Here is a 7,293-nt window from a genome sequence, read left to right as displayed (position 1 = left end):
AGAATAAGACTAAAGAAAATAGCAGAACATCACATGTGATAAGGATATTTTAAAAGGTTTGTTTAAATTTGGATTTGTTTGGGGGTTGCAGTAGAATACTAATTCTGAATGAAGGATAGAAGTGGGCACAGCTTGAAAGTTGGCCTAGCACAGAGGACTCTGATTCAGATTCCATCGCTAGTTAATTTTGTGATTTACATGAGCTTGAATTTCTCCGACTGTAAATTAACAATAATACTCACAAGAATTCTGAAGAAGTGAAACAGGCCGTGGCCGCAAACCCCTTCAGCAGTGACTGTCACAAAGTAGTCAACCTACATGTGAAGGCTTCCTTCTCTGGTTATTTAAGATGAATTATATATGGTGTATGTAGCCGTGTGTGTGTGATAGCCATATATATGTATACATACATATATATATATATATATATATATATATATATATATATATATATATATATATGATTCCCCCTTGATCTTGTATCCCCATCTTAAAATAAGAGATTTGGACCATATAACCCAATATTTTACCTACTCTAATATTCTCTGGTTTAATTAATGACCCTCTAAGAGCACATAAGGGAGATCCTAACTCAACTGCCCAAAAGTCCCCAGTGACAGGTTTCTTTTGTAATGATCCTTTGTGCTTTGAGACAATTACAGAGTCGTAAGCAGTTGTAAGAACCAATTCAGAAAGACCTGTGCACCCTTTACTCAGCTTCCCCCAATGATAACGTTTATGCTGCCCCTGTCACCAGCCATGGTCTTGCCCAGCTATACTCGGCTTTCCTTGTAGGCACCAGCACAAGCAGTAGCTAACTAGGTTGTAAGTTTGCCGACGTCGGGTGAGTTCTGCTTTAGAGGAAGTGACTATTTTAATTAGCAGTGTGCCACTGGCCGTGATTAGGAGGTGGTGACATGGTGGTGTAGTGAGCTCATTCCGAGGGAAGGAAACTAATAATCTCAGGTTTAAATTAAGAGGCCATTGCCTAGCCGAATGTACACTAATTATCTTAATACAACAGCCAGTTCCTCACATTCCGTATCTGTATGTCCCGCAAAGAGATTCCACCAATCACAGGTTTCAAATGGTTTTTAAATTTGTTATTTGTACTGAACATGTACAGACTTTTCTTCTTGTCATTATTTTCTTAAGCAATTCAGTACAAATATTTATCTATTCTAAGTAATCTCAAAAATGTAGATTGTATGTAAATACTGTGCCATTTTTATATAGGGAACTCAAGCATCACAACAATCCATGTTCCTGTGGAATTCTGGGCCTGATCCTCTGTGGATACCAAGAGGTAAGTATTATAAATACTTCACCTACCAATATCCAAAGGCCACGAAGTTACCTCTGTGCTGAGCAACTGGATGAGCATAGGAGGCAGATACCCCATGCCCACCAGGGAGGACAGATGTTCATATTTTGGGAGTCTTAGAAAAATTCAACTATTTTCATGCTAAGTGCCTAAATTATCATTTTAAACTAATGAGCAAATCCTTAAAATCCTTTGTTGTTTTCTACCAACTCTTCAGTTTAACTGAAACCCAAATGAAAGAATTTGGGCAGAATCACAAACGGAAATGAAGGGCTGAAAAACTGCTGAGCAGTTAGGTGTATACTGCTCTTGCAGAGGACCAGAGCTCAGTTCCCAGCACCCAGGTCTGCCAGTTCACCTGCCTGGAACTCCAGTTCCAAGGGGGGAGGGGGCCCAACCTCTGTTGACACCTGCCCTCATGTACACTTACCCACACTCACACGCTCACATGCAAATAACTGAAAACAATAAAATATTAATCTAAAAACATATAAATGAAGTGGGGTTTTTTTTCACTCCAAAAGATTTTTTTCTTTAATTTTGCTAGGGTCCGGGGCATTCAAAATTGTCTGTAGTATTTTGAAACATATAATTTGGCGTCATTTTATTAGCATTAATTTAAGTATGTTGCTTGATGAATTTTTCTGGTATAATTAAAGCCTTATAGGTTGAGTTTTTTTCTTTTCTTTTTTTTTTTTTCTATTTTTTTCAGTACTGGGATCCAACCCCAGATTTCTTGGTTAGGGTTACTATTGTGGAAGTAAAACATCATGACCAAAGCAGCTTGGGGAGGAAAGGGTTTATTTTGCTTCCATATCACTGTTGGTCCAGGGCAGGAACCTGGAGGCAGGAACTGATGCAGAGGCCATGGAAGGGTGCTACTTACTGGCTTGCTCCACATGGCTTGCTCAGCCTGCTTTCTTAAAGAACCCAAGTTCACCTGCCTGGGATAGTCCCTCTCACAATGGGCTGGAGCCTCCCGTATCTATCACTAATTAGAAAGATGCCTTACAGGATTGCCTACAGAGCGATCTTTTGGAGGCATTTTCTTAATTGAGGTTCCTTCCTCTCCGGTGAGTCTAAGCTTGTGTCGAGTTGAAATAAAACCAGCCAGCACACCAGACATGGCAAGCATGCTACTGCGCTACATCCCTAGAGGTGTCCTTCCCTATATTAACTGCGGGACTAACTGGCTGCCCTCAAGGTTTTAGTAAACAGGACGCCACTGCTCCTGTACTCCTGAAGTTATGTTCTTTTACCTCCAGCCGCAATCAGTCCCTGTCAACGCCAGCTGCTACAGACCTAACCCCAAGTCCTCCCTCCCCGCCATTCCACTTCGCCTTTCAGCCTGTGCACCTCAGGGACCACACAACAAAGGATGAGGGCATCCTGAGCAAGGATAACAAACTGTGCACATGGGGCACTCGCCGCACAACTGAGTCCATGGTTCCCCAGGCCTCAGCCTCTTCAAGGCTTTGTTGTCTGGGCTGAAAACTGCCTGCCGCTCACCCCACAAAGTCAGGCTCTTTTAAAAGGACCACCCACGATAGCCAGGCCGCCCTAGTTAAGCTTGAGCGCATGTGCCACTGTGGAGCTAACCCTCAGTGCCAGCGAGCAGGCACAATGGGAGCTCAAAGGCAGCGCATCCCCCGAAGATTTTACACTGTGTATGCACGCATCTTTGTAAGTGCACATGCGTGTAGGTGCTGTGGCGTCTAGAAGTCCACATCAGGAGTGTTCATCTATCACTCTCCACCTTGTTTTTGAGACAAGCGCTCTGACTAAACTCGACTGGCTCGCAAGCCCCAAGGACTCTCCTACAAACGCTTCCTGGCACTGGAGAGAGAAACTTGCCCTGCCGAGCCGGGATCTTTATGGGAGTGCTGAGCGTCCAAAGTCGGGTATCCATGCTTGCATGCCAAGCACTTTCCCAGCTGAGCTATGTCTTCGGCCCTGCCAAAGACTGCCTAATAAGGCTTCTAAGGCAGTGGTTACGGGATTTTGGTTTGGTTTGAATAGAAGTCCTCTTTCCCCATAAGCTGAGATGTTTGGTCCCTAGTCCCTAGCTGGTGTCACTGTCTCAGGAGGCTGTGAGATCATTGAGCTGTGGAACTAGCTGACAGATGTAGATCAGCAGAAGGGGCCCTGAAAGCTGTTCCCACCTTCAGTTCATCTGGTTCTCTCTGCCTCGGAGTCACTGTCACAAGAGAGAGGCACTCTGCTGCCTGCTCCCACTTGGAAGGACCTCTCCTATCGCTGACTCCCAGCTGGACCCAGACCTTCCGGTGATGCTGTGAGCCTAGATAAACCTTTCCTCCCTCTCAGCTGCTTCTGTCAGGTTGCCACAGCAGTGAGATAAGGAATGCAGAGTCACACTCTTAGGGGGAGTCATTTTTTCAATTAGAACCGCTGACATCAAATAGACTCTCACGGATGGGGAAGGAAAGGAAGTTTGTTGTCATGGCAATGACACAAAACTTTAGCTGATTTTGTCTTTCGTCCTTGCAACCTGACGACTTAAAAGGACTGTTCATATAAAGTACTTGGTAGGGATCTCAGTACACAGTTAAGTTCCAGATAAAAATTAGCTGTGCTGATGATTAGTATGATAAGGACCCTTCTCCGCTGAGCACGTGGCAGTGAGTCATTTGACCTTTGCGAACCTCGGTGTCTCTCTTGAGGGGATTCAAGATCAAAACAACTGAAGCAGTGACGGTTCAGTGGGTAAAGGTGCTTGTCCTGCAAACCTTACAATCTGAGTTCAATCCCCAGAACCCACAAAAAAGTGGGAGGAGAGAATAGACCCGCCAGACTTGTCTTCCGACCCCCCACCATACACACACACAAACACACACAACAATAATAACAATAAAACAATAAATGAAAAATTTTTTGAAGATCCAAACCATGCATTTGCCAAGGACACAGCTCAATATGGAGTAGGTAGCCTTTGGGACAAGGAAGTGATTGGTGTATCAAGGAACTTGTTCACATCGAACAAATGAGGAATCATATATTGGGTGAAATAGGATCTTGCTGCCAGAAAGAAATTCAAGATGTGGATAAGAAAAAGCTGAGAAGAATATTGAGATACTGGACTGAAATTAGAGGCAAATGTGAGAATATGTGCATATATATTATATACATAAATAGAAATAGTTGAGTGTGCATATATGTGCATATTAATGTATGCTCTGGCAACTAAGAAAGCCTAAATGTGATGGCATCCCCTGAGGGATGTGTACACCAAACACCTGGATCCCAGTGTTCCGGTAAGAAGCAAATGTCTCTAGAGTAAGCTGATCCCATGTATATAAAAAAAATGAAGCTCTAAGTGAGCCTACAATGACTTTCTATGTTAGAAAGAATGCAAGCAGAATTATGGGAACAGGTGAAGGAGCCACAGGAATCAGCATGGAGGTCTCCCATTGGCTAAACTGACAACAAGGTAGTAACCAATCACAAAACATAATGAAAGAATAATCTAAAAAGATGAGGAAAAAAATAAACAAATGGAGAAGAGGGACAAGTTTTCATACTGATAATTAACTAGTTAATGTAAAAAACTAGGAAAAAGAAAACCACCTTTGTAGAAGCTGTTACAAAGGAGACCAATGAAGACAGAAGCCAGCCACTGATGCCCAAGCCAGTGAGCACAGACTGGGTGAGGTACAAAGTATCCACACAACACTTCTTTGCTACATGCACCCCAAAGTAATGACAGGTACAAAGAGAAAACGGTGACTTTGCTGTGGTGAAACCCGGCAGAGAGCAAGTGATTGGGTCTGACAAGTTGAGCAGGAGGTGGGTGGGTTAGCTTTTCATCCACCCCTTTGACAAAACGCCTGAGACAGACTTACAGACAGGAGGATTTGTTCCGCTTTGGCCCTGGTTTCAGCATTTGCAATCCAAGGTCGACTAGCATCCCTGGGCCTGACACAAAGCTAAATACCACAGCAAGGAGCGCGTTGGGGAGCAAAGCCGGTCACTCATGGTATCCAGGAGCAGTAAGCATCCGAGAGAAAGGGGCCCAGGACATGATATACCCTTCAAAGTCACACCCAACAGTGGCCTTCCTCATCCAACTAGGCCTTGCTTCCTCAAAGCCCATTCCGTACAAAACTCATCAATGAATTCATCCATTTATGGAGTGGGTGAGCTCATGACTGAATCACTTCTTCACAACACCACCAAGCTTTTGGCATGGGAGTCTTTGGGGCAATACCCCATGTTCAGCCCCCAACAGTTGATAAGTCCCTCCTGCCTTCTCATAAGATGCGTGGGAAACAGCTGAACGTCATTCTGGTGGTATCTGCATTGACTGCATGGGCCTTGTGTCTGATTGTGAGAATACCTGGAAGGTCCAGAGCTTGAGATCATCAGTCTCTTGAGTTTTGGTTTGTACTCTCAAAAAATGATCAAGCTCACAAAAGGCAGATAAAGGGTAGGGATTGTGCATATGGAAGGAGTCTTAGCATATAAGCCAGCTCTGTGCAGCATGTTTTCCTGTTAGAATACTGACTCAAAAGAGGGAAAGACACTGTAGGAAAATGGGTGGCTGTGCTGTACCATCAGACACATTTATTTGGACAGTTGTAGGTTGTTTTTAACCGAGGGTATCGTCATATTTAGCTACACACTGGGCATTTGTAGGTATGCTGGAATGCCATTTCTTTAACTGATTCTTGAGAGGCCTGGAAATAGATAAGTAATGCAGGAGACAAGGAGAGAAAGCATGGGATGGGATGGAGGATGAGGGGAATGCAGAGGGCTCAGCTGTTTTCATACACACATTCTGTTTGCTGAAATCATCTCAACACAAGTCAACTGAAAGTGGAAAAATCTTAATTGAGAAACTGAAAACAGTTTGATGAGAACACACAAACAAAAACTCCTAGGGACTGGATTGCCATTGGCAGTAGCTGAACAAGTCCTTTGCTGCTGATGTGCTCAACAGTGCATAGACACAGACGTCCAGCCGCAGGAAGTAACCAGGGTTAGAGTCCGTTGTCTGTGTTTACCTATGAACATAAACCTCTAACTTTGAGTCAAAATAGTGTGTCTGGTTCTGAAAAACAATGCAAAAATGTTAATTACTGTCTTTGGGAACACTGTTTCTATGTGACCACTGTTTTCATAGGAAGCCGTTTACAGACACCATCTGAAAACATATAAACCAGTGGCATGGAACACACATAAGACATCTCCACACAAAACCGTTCTGAAATGCAGACATAACAAGTGAAACCACCGTTAAAATACACACTCTGGGGCTGTTCTCTCCAACAGGAACATTTGTTTACGTACCCTGGGCTCTTCAGATGATCAGTCTTTTTCTATTTCATTTGTTGGCAACGATACAGTAGTAGTTGGATAACAGTTTTTCAAAATTATATTAACTTATTAATTTACTCATTCATCCTTTCATTCAAGTTGTTATTGCTAATATGTTTTGAAGGAAATAAAATTATACTACCCCTAAATTGCCTTTCTGCCATGTTGATTAGGTAAGGAGAGGGACCCCCTGCTCATCTAACTGTCGTCCCTGCACCCCAAACCCCTCGCTTCCTTGAAGCCTCACAGCTCACTGTACTTTGTTTAAGGCAGTGTGTAAGTGTCCAACTCTGACTCAGTGGGCCTTCGTTTCCTCACTAAGGAATGCTGTGCTTCACCAGTTCCTTCTCATCTAGGACACACACTTTCTGGCTGCTTGCACATTTAGGGTAGAACTATGGCTCTGACTTCTGGTCAAAGGTATATGGATGAGAAGACGAATGCATTCCAAGTTCTTGGCAGGAATTTTCTCAAACAATCTCCCATATTTTCTCTCTCTCTCTCTCTCTCTCTCTCTCTCTCTCTCTCTCTCTCTCTCTCTCTCACTCTCTTCCTTCTCCTCCTTTCCATTCCCCCATCTGTTTCTCTCACACACACATATATACATAAATACAATCTTTAATCCTTATCTCTCT

At 43.4% G+C, this 7,293-nt stretch overlaps 1 non-coding gene across 1 annotated transcript; it reads right to left on the bottom strand.

The window, feature by feature from the left end:
- Nucleotides 1–2,839: 2,839 nt before the first annotated feature.
- On the bottom strand, nt 2,840–2,968 carry LOC128109195 (small nucleolar RNA SNORA76). Its single transcript, XR_008217735.1, has one exon. It is a non-coding gene; the product is annotated as a small nucleolar RNA SNORA76 (small nucleolar RNA).
- Nucleotides 2,969–7,293: the final 4,325 nt, after the last annotated feature.

The sequence above is a fragment of the Peromyscus californicus genome, unplaced genomic scaffold (assembly GCF_007827085.1).
Source record: "Peromyscus californicus insignis strain IS unplaced genomic scaffold, ASM782708v3 Scaffold_13__1_contigs__length_99412109, whole genome shotgun sequence".
Lineage (NCBI taxonomy): Eukaryota > Metazoa > Chordata > Mammalia > Rodentia > Cricetidae > Peromyscus > Peromyscus californicus.
This window is presented reverse-complemented; position numbering and strand designations above follow the sequence as displayed.